The sequence below is a fragment of the Paralichthys olivaceus genome, chromosome 14 (genome assembly GCF_024713975.1).
Source record: "Paralichthys olivaceus isolate ysfri-2021 chromosome 14, ASM2471397v2, whole genome shotgun sequence".
Lineage (NCBI taxonomy): Eukaryota > Metazoa > Chordata > Actinopteri > Pleuronectiformes > Paralichthyidae > Paralichthys > Paralichthys olivaceus.
The window spans coordinates 23262371-23281392 of NC_091106.1; the positions used below are offsets into that span (position 1 = coordinate 23262371).

Here is a 19022-nt window from a genome sequence, read left to right on the forward strand (position 1 = left end):
TATGAAACATTAGCTTCTCATGGAGTTCCCACTTCTTCGACCCACGATGTTTGCAAACGAGCGCTGCACACATCCGAAGGCTCGTAGCGTTGGGTTTTGTTAGGAGGTTTCCAGTCGCATGTTCACAGACAATAACTCAATTCAGTGGGGGATCCATAATCTTCACCGGCTACTTGATTTAATTAGTTTGGCATCGCAGGTAATTATCAGCCCCTGATTAGAAAAACCAGCAGAATCGTGTCTGAAATGGAAAAAATACTTTTGTGTATCAGCTCCTTGATAAATCCTTGGAATAAATACAATTTGAAACCTGACAGAAACGAAAGTATATCGGCGTGTTGGAAAGTTTAATACACTGCAGCGTGTTTAAAGCTTTCAATTACATTTCTGACAAACACTGTTCAGTGGAGTTTTCTAACATTTTTAGTATCATATAGGTTTTTATGGATTTTCCTTCTTCTCTTGTACTCTTTTTTAACTTAAGCTCATTTTTGGTCCTCGTATTACTTTCTCATTTTCCGTTCTATTCACTTCTTTCTCAAACATCCTCTCCTACTTCAGACTAATGTCACTCTACTCATTTTTTTTTTTTATCTGCCTAAGCCACAGAACTCTCAATGTCATATACCTGAGGGAAGAACACCAATTGCCCCGACTTCTGTCTTTAGAGCTCGCTATCTCCGCCATATTAATTTCCACGTTCCCTCATCTCATTCCAAAAAAATGCAACCTTGTCACTGGGGCACTCACACGGTGGCGGTACAATAGCTTATCTGTGACTTTCCTGCTAACAAGCCGTGTGCAGTAATGGCACCATTTACCGTGAAAGGACGGAAATGTGCCTGTGGGGGTTTTTACTTCCTATTTGTCCAGTGTCAGAAAATAATATTATGAAATTAAAATCCCCCCTTGTGAATATGATCTTCTCTCCTCGGTCGCAAAGGGGGACTGTGCCATAAATGACACATTAAATGTTGAAAATGCAACATCGCTTGCTCTTTCTTAATATCCTTTACTTTCCAGATAATTAATTAAGTCTCTGTAATTAGGTTTTTAATTCCGAGCGAGTATTAGGGTAATTGTCCTTGTTGGAACAACATTGGTGCTCGTTCGAGTGACACCCAGCGCTTTGTTTCCACAACAAGCCCACTGACCTGAACGTATTGGAAGCTAAGAACCGTTACCGTCCTCGTCATTAAAACAATTTGTCAACTGTCAGATGGAAACAGTTGTTGTATCTGTTGATCGTCGGGAAGAGGTTGTAGAAAATATGTAGTTGTGGGTTTGACGTAAGCGTCTCTGGACACCAGAGCGCAGGAGGGTCCAGAAGACAGATCTGATGTTTGACGTTTCTTTTAGCAGAAGTCACAAAGACTGAGACTGAAATATAATTTGAGAAAAACCTTCATTAGTCCCATTATGTGGAGATTTGCTGTGAAAACAGAAACATCAGTGAAAGTGATATTAGATGTCTGATCTGATGAAGCACAGTGCATTCATTAAAACCAAAAGGGTGTTTGAGAAGATAATCTTTATTTACAGGACGTCATGCACATAAAGTATGCGGAAGATTACAATTATAATAATCATTAAACAATAAATATTCACTTTTAAACTCGATGATTTCTCTGGAAGTCAACAACAGTATTTAAATTCAAGCCCAACTTTCTGAGAAATCGACTCAGTGGATAACGTGTTTGTGGTAAAAGTGTTTTCAGGTGTAATTTTGAGCCGTTTCCAGCAGCAACATTTCAGAGTCGGGGCTCGGAGGCAGGAGGTTGTTTATGTATTTATGATTTGGAGCTATGCAGAAAGTAGCTGCACGCCCCGACTCTACGTTTGTCTCATAAAAACAAGCTGCAGCGTCTGTTCTGTAGACTCAACAATATTCCACACAACTGCAGCGGTGAGAGGAATTGAACTTCGACATCGACAAACAAAGTTGTCCTCTCCCGAACCAAGAACCGAAATCTCAAGCATAACCTCGGACCAGTTTCCTCAACTGATTATTAGTGAATTAATGGACGGGACTGTTTCGGGGGAATTTCCATATAAATTGTCTGGGAGTTAAATCATTACTGAGGGACGGGGGAGCAGGAACGAAAAGAGAGTGATGTGTTTTCACCCCTGGTCCCCGACACCTTTCTGTTTGTATCGGCTTTACCTCACACAACTCTCCCTGATTCATTTCTGATTTCACACATCTATTCTTTGCAACTTTCTCTAACTCGCTGCCAAATCTCTATCCTCAATTCATTCTCTAATAGTGGGAATCGATTGGCCCACTTTCAGGTCATTATTCTCGCTGGCTTCAATCTCGCTCTCAACTGCTTCCGTTATTCCCGACAAGTCCCTGTTCTCTGTTCTCCATTACAAAACACAATGTCGTAAAACTTGTGGATTTATTTTCCAGTAACACCAACTTTTCTCTTTTTCTTTTTTTCCTCCATTTTTTTATTCAACTATTTCCTGCTTCAAAAAAAAAAAAAAAAAGTGGGTAAGTGCAAAGCTGGAACAGAAGAGTGTGGCCTCCGCTCTTCTTTCCTCACTCCTCAGATTATCTTTCCCCAGCATCACATCCTTTGCTCGCAGCTCATCGAACCCTCATTTCCCAGGTTACCTTTGTGTCTCCTGTTGGTTTTGTTGCCTCAGTGTTGACTTGCCTGCTCCCTCTTCCAAAAACTTCCCCTCAGACGGACCCCTGCCCCCTCATCTGTCCCTCGCTAACCTCGTCCGTGCCACACTTCCCTGAACGGGCATCTTGTCTAAGCGTCAGTCCTCATCCTCCCTCCCTGCAGTCCACCGTCCTCCGTCCAGCTCGTCTCCTAAGTGGCACGGGCCTCAGATGAGCTGGGTAAAACAGGTTCACCAGCAGGGCACACGAACGCCGCCGAGGACCTCTGGCACACGAACGCTGCCGAGGCGGAAGGGAAGAAAGGATGCGGGGAAGCATCTTCTGACTCGGTGCTATCGAAGCGTCCCGGGGTCTCACAGGACGAGAGCGGTGTCGTGACTCCGGTGGCTGAACAAACAGAACGACAGTGAGATAGAAGGCCGGGCAGAGAGGGACACGTTTGTCCCCTCGACAAAACGAGGAACACCACATGCTACGATTTAAAATATCCACAACATGGCTTGAATAAAAATCTGGCTTCGTAAACTGCAAAACAATATTGAATGTAAGCTCCAAGCTGAATACCAAATGCACAACATGAATAAACGCCAGACGGTTATATAAAGCATTTAACAGTCACATTCAAACGCGTGTGTGTGTGTGTGTGCAGATTTAAGGTTTGTTCATTTAGTGTTGCCATCACAGTTTCTAAGAGCAAAGATTTTATTAATAGATTAATCAGCAATAGATTCATTGTTTTGGTTCCTGAAACATTAATTTTGTGGAATGAAAAAAGCATCAGACTGAAAAGTTTGGGGGGTTTTTTTGCAGCCAAACATTAAACCAAAGAATTCTATTTTAGATTCTGCCAGAGATGTGAAAGTTTCCAGAGATAACAAATCAAAGAAAGGACTGTATGTAAAATGATTGGATAGAAGAACAACAAGTCTTGGTTTATTTAGTGCAGACATCGGAAATAATTAGATATACAATGGGACCAGGTTAATACAGATTAATCAAGTTTTAATAAATATTTTATTAAAATGTTGGGAGGTGAGAAGGGGAAATTAAATGTTAATGGTTTCATTTTTAATGAGAATTAATTTAAGACTAATTGTTTTTTTGATTAGGAGACTGATTGTTTCAGCATCGTCAGCTGTAAGTTGAGAGATGCCAAACCTTTTATTGATTTTGTTGATGCCAGTTGCTTTTAGTATCAAACTAAATTAAAACTCAGGGCAACGTCCAGAGTCTGAGCACGGAAACGTTGTGTGTGCGGACGAGATTTCAAACCACGCTCTGGCTCTTCGAGGGTTAAATCTCTGTGAGCCAGGTTCTGAACTCCAGGATAAAGATTTGAAACTCTGTCAAACGGATCCTCCACAACAGCAGATCGCAGCGGGGGTGCCTCACGACCCACTGATGTGCATTTAAGTCTCAAACCGCTGACAAGGCTCCACACAGAGTTTGTCACCTGACGCTTTGATGTGATGTGTTGCGAGATCAAAGTCTTGTTTAGGATTCCCTCCGAAACCATCAGAGAGCCGCGGAAGCGTTTTCCTGTTATCTACAACTTCACCGCGTCAGTCCAGAAGAAACCGAGCCCCCGGTGCTTCCACTGTCGTCTTCTGTTGTTCAAACTGGGAGGCTGATGATCGGCACAACCGTTCTGAAGATGCACAAGATGATATAGAATCCGGACTTGAACGAGAATCCTTCTCTCCTCCGCCCTCCCTCAATCTGTTCCTCACATCATCCACGTCTGCAATCATTGTCTCAGCCACAGTTAAAAAAAACATATTCAACCTTTCTGAATCGAAGGCGTCGGAGCTCAGACGGTCCGGGTTTACGACGCCGTCGGGCAGATTGAGGATATTCTCGATATCTGAATAATCTACATCACATGCATCGCAACACACCGCGTAGACACCGAGAGAGATTTACAGAAGACAAATTTAATTCGCACTATCTTTATGAGATTTGATTTCATGCTCGGCAGGTTCGTGTGTAACCGCCGATGATAACGTTGCTGTAATCATGCAAGTCCAATTTCCCCGAGACTCCAGGCCTGTATCTCATGTTGTACTGCATGTTTCAGGCCATAAGATACAAAGGAAGCATAAAATGTGTGATTGCTTTAAGCTTCGTGCTTTTATCACGGGCCAACTGTTGAGTCAGGGCCGACGCAGGTTCCAATAACGCTCCACTGAGCATGTGATCGATTTTCTTTATTCACAACTGTGCAAACACTTGTGCATTTTGATGCTCATCTCAGTGACGCTCACAGAAAAACACGGGTTCGCTGACGACGTGTATATTTACAGTGTGAATGAAATCACCTCGAGCTCCAAAGGTCACGCCCCCTGGCCGCGAGGACCTTGGGATAATTTAAAAATCAATAAGTTACAGCACGCTAATCCGTGAATGTCTCGCATCCATCATTAGCAGAGTCACGAGACAACAGCCTCAAACACATTACGTGGGAGATCGGGAGCTAGCTGCAAACCAGACGAGCAAAGAGCAGAGACACAGTCAATAAAGGCCACGAGCATTAATACAGTTTCTACTGTTTACAAAGGGAGAGGACGTGAGCTCTGGTTCAGTCTGTTCAGGATGGAGATGTTGACGAGCGACTGGAGATAAGAACCAGATTGATGAGGGGGTTTGATGAACGCAGGTCGTTTGTCATAACTGTCAATGTAGTAACTGTGTTTGAAATAATCAATCAATCAATCTACAATTATTCACGGAGCCCACGTTCACAAATCACAGTTTGACTCGTGGGGTTTAAATAAGGCTGCAACTTTCGTTTACCTCTCGGGTTTCGTAACCGACGTGCAGTTAGCTTGATTTACAGAACGTCCTTCCTTGTATTTCTCACAGTTGTGTGTGTGTGTGTGTCAGTGTGTGTGTCAGTGTGTACAGGCGTGTGCTGCTCTGCTTTCTGCATGTCTCATCCTCGGGAAGGTTAAAACACAGTCTCAGGATTCATCTTGTTGAATTCACACGATCTAAAAGACGAGCGGCTGGCTTAACGCTCGGCACGTCTGGCGCCGGTATCCCTCCTCTTGACACTGACTAATTGTGGCAAGATAAATCCAACCTACCAGGAAATGGATAAAGAACTGTCAGGTCTGCGTTCTTGACGTCTGAGCTGGTCGGAGTTTCTTTTGTTACCAAACACGAGCAGAGCCTCTGAAACAAATTCAGTATTTTCTAATGATGGGGATAATAACGCTGGTTTTGTGTGGAGCTGGAGCTGCAGAGGCTTCTTTTGGTTTAATTGGTGCATGTCCAGGGCGAAGGAAACGGCAACATCCACATCCACACTCCCAATTAAAACAACAAAAGGAGAAGTCTCTCTCTCTTTGACAGCAGGTCTCTTTGAAAACACATGAAAAGAATCTATTTCACATTAACAGTGTTCACAGCATCTTCTCCCTCGCCGCAGCTTCTGGATTTGTTTGCACTCACACGCAGAGACGCCCTGGATTAGAATCAGCAGCGTAATCCGTGAGTTGCTGTTACGTCGTTGTAGCTCAGATTTAAATGTGGATTTAAATAAAGACGCAGAGCAAAGTTTCCTCTGAGCTTCCGTGTGATGTTAAACCCCGGAGCTCAGAGCGAATGTAGGATTTTAAAGGTTTGTTGATATCAATTAATTGCTGATATAAACCTGCATGAAATGAAGTCTGTGACGATCTGGGTCAAAAACACAGTAATTCTGTTTCCTCTCAGAGTTCCCTTCATCCTCGACAGGTCCGACCCGCCTCTTCGTCCTCACGTACAGTTTGTCCACTCGTGCTGAGACCTCGCGGGTACAAGATCTCATTCTTGGTGTTTTGGTTGCACGTCCCCCGGTCGCACTTGTTTTGGCGGCGAGAGCGAGGGGGAGGCAGGAGGAGGGGGCGTGTGACATTTTGTTAGATGGCGGCGGCAGAGTCTCGGGAAAGCTCCGTCAGCCCGAGCTTGCCAAGCTTCACACATTGTCTGATGGTGTTGCTTGCTGCATGACAAACTGACCTCGCTGCAGGAAGACAAAGTGATGCAGGACGGACGCCAGTGGACATCTCATATTCCCAACATGTGTTCCTCCGTTTTCACTGTGATGAATCCCAGTCTCCTCCACACGGAGATCGGTGCGTTATCTGTGAGCGCACATTTACTGGGCTGCACATCACAGATGAGAGAGTCGCTGTCTGTCTTTTGTGGAACGGTTCACTTGTCCGCGCGCTAATTAAAGGTTCCTCCTCCACAGCAGCGTCTTCTGCAGGCGTCCTCTCAGGTTCCAGGTTCACAGCGGGTCGTTGGCAGTTTGCATCTAATACCTCGCTCCTGTCAGCTTCCACTGGAACACGCAGACGTTAATTTAGCCGCAGCCGGGCCGCTCCGTGTTCGATTGCGTCCTCACCAAAGTGTGCACCCGGCTTACCACCGTGACACGGAGCATTAGAGCGTCTGTGCAACCGCTGCTCCTGCGAGCTGCAGCTGGATTACACACAAACGTGCCGCGTGAACGTGTTTGAGTGGTTCTGTCCTCACTGTGACCTCATCCTCACGAACGCCAAACCCGAACTGACTGAATTAAATGAACAGTATCCTCTGAGTAGAATTACAAACCCTGAAAGTTTGGGATTTGTGCTTGATTTTATAGGTTGATCCAAATTAAACGCATGCCTGCTGCCTTCTGTGTAGCATTAGCAGCGTCAGTGACGGCGGAGTCTGTCCTTCATATCCTCCTTCTGCCAACAACAACAGAATCACATCTCTTTTTAAAAGCTCAGCTATGCTCGGCCGCCTTGTGAACTCTGTGGGAACCGAAAAAAACGACTTTAGCGACGGACCTTAATGAATGTATACCGATCGCTGACACCAATTTACCTTCTGTGCATCTACTGCTGCGGACGTGTGATAGCAAGCAATCAAAACAGAGGAAATGCGTATTGCTGGCAGTAACTCACCCAGCGTGCCCCCCCCCCCCCCCCCCGTGTGATTTCCTGAAAAATATTTACTCTGGCGAATAATTTGGATTGAATATTTTAAAAAATAACCACCTCGCTTTGTTTTCCCTCCTGTTTTCCTCTGAGCATCCGATCAAGACTCGGGGCCGTGCCCACATTCAGGCCCTAATGGAACTGGAAGGCCCAATTTATTGTGAAGTATGGGTCTTGTCAGCCGGTGCTTAGTGAAGAATATGTCAGTGGGATGCAGATTATCCCGGAGCAGTGGGCTGATATGCTCGCTGCTTGCACCCACCCTCCAGTCACAGGTCGTTAATAACCGGGCCGGAGTGGCAGACAGTGCAATTCTCCTGCCTCGTCTCAGCGTAGGACATTCTTCTCCTTCTCTCCGTCCATTCTTCACGTCTGTCCACACTTCTCATTCCTTTTCTCTCCATCTCCCGCTGCTTCAAGTTTGTTTACTTTTTCTACCTTTACTTTTTTTCGTCTATTTATTTTGTCCTGCGTGAACCAAAGTGAGGGATTCTGGGAGCCACAGGTACAAAACAGGATTAGATAAACCTTCACTGATTCTGTGCAGAGGAGATTCACAGTTCACGCAGCAGCACAAGGGAACAATCTAAGTAAGAATAAAAAATATTATATGCAATAATAATACTAAGAAATAGTACGACTGATAATACTAGTGCTGAAAAATCAGCACATTCACGTGATCAAATGTAAAAACAACAAATTTTTATTTAAATATTAAATTGATCTTTCATTTAATTATAGCATAAGCATGTTATAGTTCGGATGATTAGCATATTATTAGTCATCTTATTGTAATAATGTTACATTAAATATATTTTTCAATGTAAATCACAACATGGAAGATACATGAATACATAAACATCAAAAAACAATAAAATGTTTACATCAGGCTAAATTCTGCAGCAGTAGTTCTTTTTATTGGGCTGGTAACGAATTCAAGCGAAATAATTCTGTAGAATAATAAAACACTAAATGATTATGAAAAGTCTGTTCGAGCCGCGGTGAACGTTGTGTGTTGCTCTGCAGGTGTTTTACTTCCTGTCAGCGCTTCTTTGACGTGGATGAGGTGATTCAGACGGACGGCTGTTTGCTAACAGGGAGCTTTTCTGAATTAGCTGCTTCCTGCTGCTGGAAACTTGAGACTGAAGCCGAACTGAAGATACAGTGAATGTGTCACTGAACCAAACCGATAATTTAAAACACACTTAAAAAAAAGCAGCACAGTTGGTCATAAGTCTTCATTTCACATAGCACCGGAGGCAGTTGAACAATCTGTTATTTGAAAAAGTTGGTTAGCGAGGCTTTAGAGTTTTCTCTCTTTTCTGGGCTCCATGTCGTCCGTCTGATTTCAGGGTTCGTTCTCACTCTCTTTGGTTCGTCGTCGTTCCCGTGCTGTTTATATTTTGTAGGTTTTATGTAGAGAAGTCTTCAGCAGATCATCCTCTCCAGGCCTTTTGTTTGAACCTGTCACATTAATGGATGCAGAGCACACAGCCGAGATAAAAGAGCTTCTCTCACATCAGAATCCACAGATTCCTTGTTACAGAGCGACTCGAGCTGTTTAAGCGAACGTCTCATGTGATGCCAGCCTAATAAAAACCTGCCAGCTCCGACTAACGTGATTATGACAACTTGCCAGGAACACAGGTGAGAAAACAAGCTAATGGTGAATCAGCTGAATGAGAGAAATGACTTTAACCTGTCGTCTGCCAGAGCGGCACCGGTTTACAGCAGAGCGTCGGGTCCATTATCACTGGATGGACAAAGACAGTGATGAGGTCACCTGTGTTTAACTGTGTCACTCTCTCTAATAAGTCATCAGTCTGAATGATCATTGAATCCTCTGCACATTATGTAGGAGGCAGGAGTTCACAGTGGTTTCACTGTTCAGTTCAAACACTGAAGAAAACATGACCAAACATTTTATTATATAACTTTAACACATAGTTCAGGTTTCTAAATGTTTTACACTCATATTAAATACGACTATTAGAGCATTTTAATTAACATATTTGTCAGTATATCTTGTGTTTTGAAATCCTCACTATGATTATGTTCTGTCGTACTTTGTTTTTCTCCCCTGACCCTTCAGCGGAACTCTTCACCAGCCATTAAATCTACAGAGACAATTCATGAGCATTAGAACTACAAAGACACACATATCAAAATGAACACATGAATATTTAAAGTGTACTATAACGCAACACAATAAAGCTCCATTAGAATCGATGGTCGCCCACTGCACTATCACGTCCTGCTCTTCTTCTTCTCTTCTAATTCTTTCTCTGAACACACCCCCCCCCCCCCCCAGCTCCGCCTGGATGTGTGTCTGTGCACATTAAGATACTTTGCCTTCCCTCCACCTAGATGTGGCTGTAGTCCAGCGCTTGTGGTCATTAAACCTCCAAGAACAAGGGAGCTGATCAAGGATCACTGCTCGGGTTGTGTGGCAGTTTTAATTTGCACCGTGCCGAGAGGAACACTGGTCCTTTAAAGCCTGTGATGTAAAAATAGCCGCAGCTATCCTCGCGTTACCTTTCTTTGCTCCTCTGTCATGCAGCAGACTGGATGTGCCGGTGGTTTGACTGTCGCTCTGTGAAAGTCTAAAAACTGATAAAGTTCAAGGGTGAGATCGAGGATATAAACATTTTCTCACGAGGCCACGACGAGGAGCTCGAGCGCAGAGGGCGGAGGAGAGCTGAGGGTTGATCCAGGGTCCCTTTAGTGAAACTGTAAATTCTCTGCAGACACAGTATCGTGGGACTTTTTCACTGAAGCTCTTGTGAAGCTCGGGTGCACGTGAAGCTGTCTGAATTTAAAATGAGCAGCCGTGTGGGAAAGTGTCTGGATCTCTGACACAAAGTAAAAGCCACATATCTGCGCTCATACAAGTTTAAAGAGGGAGGTCGGTTACAAACCCAAGAAGAAAATCTTGAGAAGAAGAATCCGATCAAAGAGATTCAACACCGGCTGATTGTGAATTCAACATTGTGTGTTGACTCTGTGTTGCTGTGCAGCTGAATACAGAAGAATACACGATCGATGCTGTTGACATTTACACACAACAGCAGTTTCAAACACTTAAAGTCCCTGCAAGTGTTTAAATCTGAGATATAAGTACAGTTCATATAAGTACTTCTAAACTTATATGAACTGAAAAATACACACAGACAGTCATCGCATGACAAATCATGACTTGTGACAAAATAATACAAATATAATACAAACTACCAGAAGCACAATTTGAGATTTTAAGTGAAGATAATTTAGAAGTTGTGTTTCCAGTGTGAGAAAAACTGGATCAAATATATATATAGAGGAAACATATAGAGGGAAGACATCCCTAAAGCCTCCATGTGAATGTTCTGAGTCACTTTACCTCCAATGTTCATGTTGACATCGGTTATTTAAAGACATTTTTGTCTTCGGCGTCGGAGATGAAATCATCTCGAGCTACAAATACATGACATGTGTCCTGCGCTGCTGAATCATGACTCCGTCCAGCTGCTTTGTTCTCCGTCAGTCGTCCACGCCCTGCAAGCTCGGCTCTCTACTACCCAAACTCTCTCTCTCTCTCTCTCTCTTTCTCTTTCTCCCCCCCCCCCCCCCCCCCCCCCCCCCCCCCCGCCCCCTTCTCTCTCCTGCCTCCTCCTTCATTTCATGGCTTTTGGGAACAGTTTACCCGTCTCTGCCTCCTCCTCTCTTACTCATTCATCCTTGCAAAGCCTCTGGGCGAGCCACCGTCCCTCCTGTGTCTCTCTCCTTCCTCCCGGTTTCCCGACGCCTCAGAGGCGTCAGTGATTCACTCGCTGACCTTGCACTGCCGACATCTGAAGAGCGGCCGCCCAGATTTCTTCTTTACATTGCGTCAGTGCAGCGACAGCAGGAGACGCTCGAGTCATCTTCAGGTGCATTTTGTTACCGCGACATCATATTTCAGTTCGTTCCAACATATGTTATTAGCTGAGTACACGTCAGAGTCTCACAGGGAAATTACTTCGTTTGAGTTCTCTTTGATGTGAACTTGTAAAATTTTGCGATGTGTAATAATGATGAATTACAGAGTAATTAGGGAGCTGCAATTTTACATGGTGACTAATGGGCATAAAATATCACATCAAAATAAAAGTAATCTCTTTGACGGATCGTTCTCGTCGCCCTGGAAGCTGATGAGACGGGAGCAAAACTTGAATCTCCTCACAAATGTGTTTGATAAGAGAGAACATACGGCCGAGAGCCTCCCTCCATACTTTGAGTTTTCTGTCTGAAGAGGTTTTATGGCCGATGAAGAAGGAAGTGGGGGGGAGGGGAGGTCAGCTACGGTTTTATAAGTTTAAACTCGATGTTCCTTATGACCACGGAGATGTTGAACCCATAGACTGTAAAGATGGACGACATGAAAGCTCCCAAAGTGCCTCGATCGCCCCCTGGTGGCTCCATGTTCTAAGAAGTCAAAGTTTCATTTCTCAAAAAAGATTTCTGTCATCTTCGGTGGTTCGTATGTGTCCATGTTTCTGACAAGTTTGGTTTTAATCAGACATTCGATGCAATAAAACTTTACAGCTGAGACTGACTCACGACCGGTGGAGTATGTGTGTGAGTGAGATCTCGATACCGAATCCTACGTGGATCCATTTTGGCAAATCTGTACCCACAAATCTCTGCACTGGAACACGCCCGTTACCCGCAATTATCCCCACGTCAAATCACGACCCAACCGCTCACCCGTGATCACATCGGTCGTGGCCTCTTTGTCCTCACGTTACAGTGGTTGAGTTGTGTTCTTGGAGAAGTACTCGTCGTTTGTCAGGAGCAGCTGCGTCCTGCAGCCGTCAGCGTCGTTTTGATGAGTGAGTTTGTGGTGGGGAAGTTATTTGAGTGGTTTTCACAGTTGTCCCTGGGCAATCATTCAAATTTAAAAATCATTTAACTTGATCTGTGAGTTTATATCATGATGATTATATGATAATACATTTGTTTGTGGGTTTCCTGTCCTGGCGCAGGACTCCTGCTTGTTTTTCTATCCTGAATATTCTGGCTTCGTTTCTGTTTAATGAGAGGAAACGGAGACGTGTCATCCATCTTTATTCACAGTTTAACCATGAATTTACAGTGAAAAGTAAAATAAGTAAAAAGTGCCTTTCATGCAGAGAGTAACTTATTCTAGAAGAGGAGAACCAGCAGTCGACCAGAATGCATCCTCATTTCATTCTGCTTTATAAATAACCGAGCACAGTCCAGTTCTTTCTAATGCTTAAAACACTTTCTTTTGCTTTTACTCTTCTTCACCTCCAACTGTGGCGGCTGCTTCTTCCACCCCCTCTTTTCACCTGCAGCTCACCGGCGGTTTATGGTCATTTTCTTGAAAGCCGTTCCGAGAGGACACTGCAGAGAAGCTCAGCCTAAAGCAGAAGTGCAAGAGTCACGTTGAGGGAAAAGATTCTGCATCGAAATGATAAATGATAAATCTATTCATAAAATAACTCCAGGAACAAACCGAACATCACAAATTGATGATGCGTAACCGTAAAAGGTGAAAATATAAAAAGGGTGCAAGGTTTTTACGGAATGAAAAAGCTAAAAAGAAAGCCCTTGGTATTATAATGTGAGTGTGTGGGTTTTATTCTAAGGGCCAGAGAGGAAGACGTCTGTGATGCGATCCTGATGATGACTGACGGCGCCCTGTGGGCGTCCCCATGGTGACTCAGATTGTTGTCACCGACTATTTATTTCCTGCCCTGTCGAACGGTGCAGATGATGAACAGCAGCGTTAACAGATTGGACCAATTACTCAAAGTCTAAATGATCCCGAGTCCGATTTCAATCCAAAATCAAACTTGAGATTAACCGGCTTTATCTGACGGCTGAAACTTCATCTGTAGATTTTACATAACTTTTCCTTTTTCCGCTTTCATCAACAGTCACATTCATGAATCCAATTCAGCAGCTGTTTAACGCCAAGGCCCCCGAGGAACATCACTGATGTAAAATCTGAAAGAACCTGTCGATTAAATGTGAGAGGGAAAGTCATGTCAACCCAATAACTCCAAACAAAAGCAAAGTCAGTTAAAAGCAGCCTCGTGTGTTCGGAGCCTTTCCGTCTCATTTTGTGTCACTTTGCTTTAATGCTGCGCAGCGAGCAGGAAATAATGTGAGGGAGGTTACTGTCACATGGAGGTGAGACTGTGTGTGTCTGTGTGTGTCTGTGTGTGTCTGTGTGTGTCTGTGTGTGTCTAATAGACCGTGTCGTGGTAAATGAACGGTCATAATTTGAGGATGTGGGCAGGTAAGATTCTAAAAAGAAGGAAGACGCTGACATTAGAATAGAAAAAGACTAAAAAAGTCTCTCATTTTACTTTATGAAATAAACTGAAGTCCGGTATTAAAGGTACAGTGTGTAGCATTTAGTGACATCTAGTGGTGAAATTGCATGTTGCAGCCGAACACCCCCCTCACCTCGCCCTCTCCTGACCATGAGATGGAACCTGTGGCAGCGGCAGTCGTTTAGTTTGTCCCGTCTGGACTAATGTAAAAAAAGATGGCGGCCTCCGTAGAGAGGACCCCCTCAATAATAATAGTAAATATAAAGTATTTAGATATAAAGGGTATTTTCTGGGGTAAAGAAAACTACAATTCATACAGTTTAGATTAAACGACCTCATGAGGTTGATTCTGCATTACATTTAGTTTCCTTTCACCTAAATCTGACACACTTCACCTTTAACCCTTGTTTTTTTGCTCATCTTGTTCAGAAACTGGTCATTTTGTTTTTAGGCCGTAAAAGGTCTGAATCATTTGCGAAGCTTTGTTATCACGTCAAAACAAAATGGCCCATAGAACAGGAGCAGTGCATTACAGTCCGGAGAGCGTGCTCCCCGTGTTGTCAGCAGGTCACGCTCTCAGAATAACACCAGAGGTTTGCTGCGTCTTCTTCTGTCCGAAGGTTGAGACCGTGTTTTCCTCTGGATCAGTAAACTGCTTCCTGCTGGATGATCAGCCCGAAACCAAACCGTGCAGTAAATGTGTCACAAAACCAAACCCGGTAATTTAAAAGGCAGTAAAAAGCTTTGTGGAATTGCACAGTTGGTTATAATTCTCCATTTCACATTTCACTTGAGACAGTGAATAATCCTTTATGTGAGAAAGTTGGTGAAGCTCTGAAGCCTTTTTCTGTCCTCTCGCTCTCTCAGCCTGTTTCATTACGCTCCATCCGTCTGTTTGAGGTGTTTGTTCCTGTACTGTCTGTATTCAGAAAGTACAGGAGCTGACTGAATACTCATAGAATACTGTAGCCTAGTACTAACTACTAAGTACCTTAGTGTATACTACCCAGTCGACTAATTTAATGATGTAATAGTTAATCCTGAGTACCTGTGTTTTAACCTAATACTGAATACTGTGTAAAAATGTAGCCTAGTATTTACTACTCATTTAATAATGTAGTACTGAGTACTCATTTAGTAATGCATTTACTAGCAAGTACTTTAATAATGGAGTACTTACTATTGAGTACTAATGTAATAGAGTAGTATTTAATCTTGAATACTAATAAAGTAGTATCTAACACTAAGTATGTGTGATAAAGTATTATTCATTAATATACTCATGAAGTAGTATTTAATATGGAATGCTTGTGTATTAATGTAGTATTTAACACTGCATACTACTTGTGTGTCAGAGCTGACTTTGAGTACTGCATTGAGTAATCGTGTAATATATGTAAAATGTCGAGTACTGAATATACCTGAGATTGATCAGCAACATGTCGACGGGCGCTGCCGCTGGTGTGATAGCGTTTCAAGATGGTCTCTAGTTGCTATAGCAACTGCTGCAGGCAAAAACAAAAGAAACAGAGGAGAGACAGCAAACGATGAAACGATGAAACAGGTTAAAGTTAGAGATTCAGATCAGACGATGGATGTTCAAACACACACACACACATTAATCACACACATATTTGAAGAAATATAAGAAACATTTAAAAACACTTTTCTGCAGAATCCCACATTTCACGAGCTTCCTGGTTTTTACTTATTCACCTCATGCAGCTGCAAAACCAAACAGAGTGAACAACTACACATCGTGTAACACGGAGCAACGCAGCGCCGAGGTGAGAAACGCACTTGGTTCTGTTGCATCACATGATCCTGTGACGATATGGGATTTCATGAACACTGAACTCCGGACAACGCAAGCGCCATCGTTTAGTTTCTCCTCCTTCGGCGCCGCCATCTGTCAAAATATCAATTTATTTCTAAAGAGAGCCAAGCGCTAATTGGAAATAGCACGTAGCGTATTCTCTGTTCTCCACACACGGGGAGCGAGGCTATCAGTCAGTCGGAGACGGGAACATGATGCAATCACTCCCTCGTCTGGAGAATAATTCCGTTTTTTATCTGACAGAAGGAAGAAGGAGACACAAGGATTATGTGTGTTTGTGTTTGTCGCAGTGAAACGTGAGACACAAAAACACAAACAATATCTGTATTAGCACAGGAAATACTTGTATCGCAGGAACATCCCGTCGAGTGCAGAAGGAGAGATGATTAAATATGGAAATCTTTATTTTAATAGTTCCTGAGACAGCAGAGGAAATCAATGAATCAGTTGATCGGTGTTTATTGATCTAACCTTCTCTTTGTCTAAAAACGATTCCCTGATGAAGCTGAATCAGTGAAACATCACCGACGAATATATCGCTGAGTATTACCTGATGGTCTTTGTGACGTGTACTCTTGTATGTGTCATATCAGGTTTCATGGTAATACTGCGAACTAACGAACGCCAATGAAAACATAACCTCCTTCACCTTTTGAAAACATAAAGCACGACTGTGAAGCTTTATGAGACTAATTTATGTCACACACACACACACACACACACACGGGTCCACAGCGAGGACATGCCACAGACTCCCTGCCACAGACTCCCTGCCACAGACTCCCTGCCACAGACTCCCTGCCACAGATTACCTGCCACAGATTACCTGCCACAGACTCCCTGCCACAGACTCCCTGCCACAGACTCCCTGCCGTAGATTACCTGCCACCCACACCTGCCTCTGCTTCGGGCTGCCGCTGCCACACACAGACACGCACATCGGTTTTTTAATTCGTGTGAGTTCCTGTGTGTTCTGTGGCTCACTTCCCCAGTAGATTGAGCGTTGGCAGGATTAGTGGTTTCCAGGACGTTCGACTGGCTCTTCAGTCTGTTTACGTGTTTGTTTATGTTCACAAACACAGTTATAGGAGATTCACCAGCAGCGGGCTGGAGTTCTTCTCACGGTTGTTTCCTCGTTCTGTCTGCACACACAGACGTTATTACATCTTTTAAAGCTAATTACCAACAGATTTAAATAAGGGATCTGAAAATCAACACACTTATTTCAAACTACACATACAGTGTTGTTTCTATCACCTCTGTCAGACATCCAGCTTCTTCTTCTCCACACACACGGGCCTAAACGTGCTCCTGCCGCTGCTGAAGCTGAAGCTCACGCCTGTTTTTCACCACAGCACTTTTACTTTTTGAGAAAACTGGAAAACAATTTCAGTTTTATGAAAACGCCTCTCCCTCTCTCTTCAAAGTTTCCGATGCTGTGTTTTTCCGGCCTTATCCGTTGGTCGTCCAGTGAATCAGAGGCCATCACTTTCCACAGAGCATATTTAACCCATGACACCGTGGGGCCTTCCGTCTGAAGTGGTTTAGAGTAGCTGCAGTGCATACATCTTCAGTATGGGCGGCCCGATGGGAGCCGAAGCTCATATCCTGACAGTGCCGGTGCTGATATATGCTGAAGCCACCAAGCTACACAGAAAATGAAATCCCCAACCTTGGCAGCTTTAGTGCGAGGCTCTACTCATTGAGCTCCATGGGAAATTGAGTCGCTAACCCCGGCAGTGGCGGCACTTATAGCTCCACCCAAAGGGCTGCGGAACTGCAGAGATCACACTGTCATTTCCTTCTGTCTCTGTGGAGGTCAACGGGGTCACCCGGGCTAACTTACAGAGTTTATATATATACGGTTGTGTTGTAAGATTCTAAATAAAACTCTGCACCAAACTGCAAATAAAGAGAAAAGATGGAGTCATAAAAACTCAGGCTCCTAATCCCTCGACTGGACCGGAAAGAATTCAGATGTTATAATCTGCTAGAAATCATAGTATGAGGGGGGAAATATTATATATACATGTAAAAATATAATATATTAAAATACATAAATCATTGATAACTCAAGTTCCACTTGGAAGCTTCTTCCTGAGCTTTCAATCAGATCGTACGCAGAAACATTCATCTTGTTTTTACGTCGTGTGGTTTAGTGTGGTCATTTTATTTTTCATGGTAGTTAAGATTATAAAAGTGTCTTGAATCTCTGCTAATGCATTTTTTTGTTGGTTTGTTTTATCTGTATTATTTAAAAGTTCTTCAACTTTACCTCATAAAACTCGACCTGCTGATCTCCTCGTCCGGAGTGTTTTTGTACATCGTTAAATAAATATCCAGCCGTGTGGATTTCTGCTTATTCAGCCTGTCGGTAAATATCTGGCGAATGCAGATGATTCCACCAGCCTCCGTGTGAGAGTGGCTGTTTATCGTGTTCATCTCCTCCCGTCCTGCATCACGGGCGTTTCTGAAGGGAGAGATGAAGAAGGCAGAGGAGAGAGAGGTCTCTGGGTCGTGGGTAAAGTGAAAAATGATCCGCTTACATACTGCTAACATTGCCTGATAAGATTGGGGGCAGATTGGACAGAGCTTTTCGCATTAGAAAGACCAGCTCACCCACTGTAAGATGTAGGCCAGGGCCACTCAGCAGATAGAGTCACTGTCAGGGTGGTGAGAACCAGCGGCGTCACGTCCGGACCTCCTCCCTCCGTGAGGGGGATTTTCTCGCCCCGTGCAGCCGCAGGAATCTCTGTATCAAAGCTCGTCACGGCGAACTTTCATTAAATTACTTCATTTGCTTGTTTTTACACCGATGCCAGAAGCTGGTGATGAAACAGTAATAAGACATCTCGCTTATCCACAAATCCACAGATTGCCTCAAGGCGTAAAATTAAAGTGGAGGGGGAAAAAAGCAGCTGAGTAAATGTCTATCCTGAAAGTTCTTTATTTCTGCGTTTTTTTTTTTTGTGACACTCATATGCACAGCAGTCGGTTTCTGCGTGTGTTGGATGTTTCCCCTTGAAAGAAGAAACCTCCAGCCGCCTCTGTACTTTACACTCAGCTGGAAAATTGCTACAGAAATATGTAATTGTGGTTTTACTGTCAGAATGCGAAGCGTTCATGGAGCCAGAATGACCTCAGCCCTCCTCGGTTCCCTGATACGTTTAACACAGCAGAACACACACTGCTCAGACATCAAGGATCCACTGGGAAGTTTGTTCATGAAGAGACTCGATGCAAAATCAGTGAAG

The 19022-nt window shown here is 43.7% G+C and overlaps 1 protein-coding gene across 1 annotated transcript in view; it reads left to right on the top strand.

Annotated features, from left to right (window-relative positions):
- The window catches only part of LOC109645506 (pro-neuregulin-3, membrane-bound isoform), a 265942-nt gene that overhangs the window by 217406 nt on the left and 29514 nt on the right, over positions 1-19022 (top strand). The gene's annotated exons all lie outside the window — the stretch shown is intronic.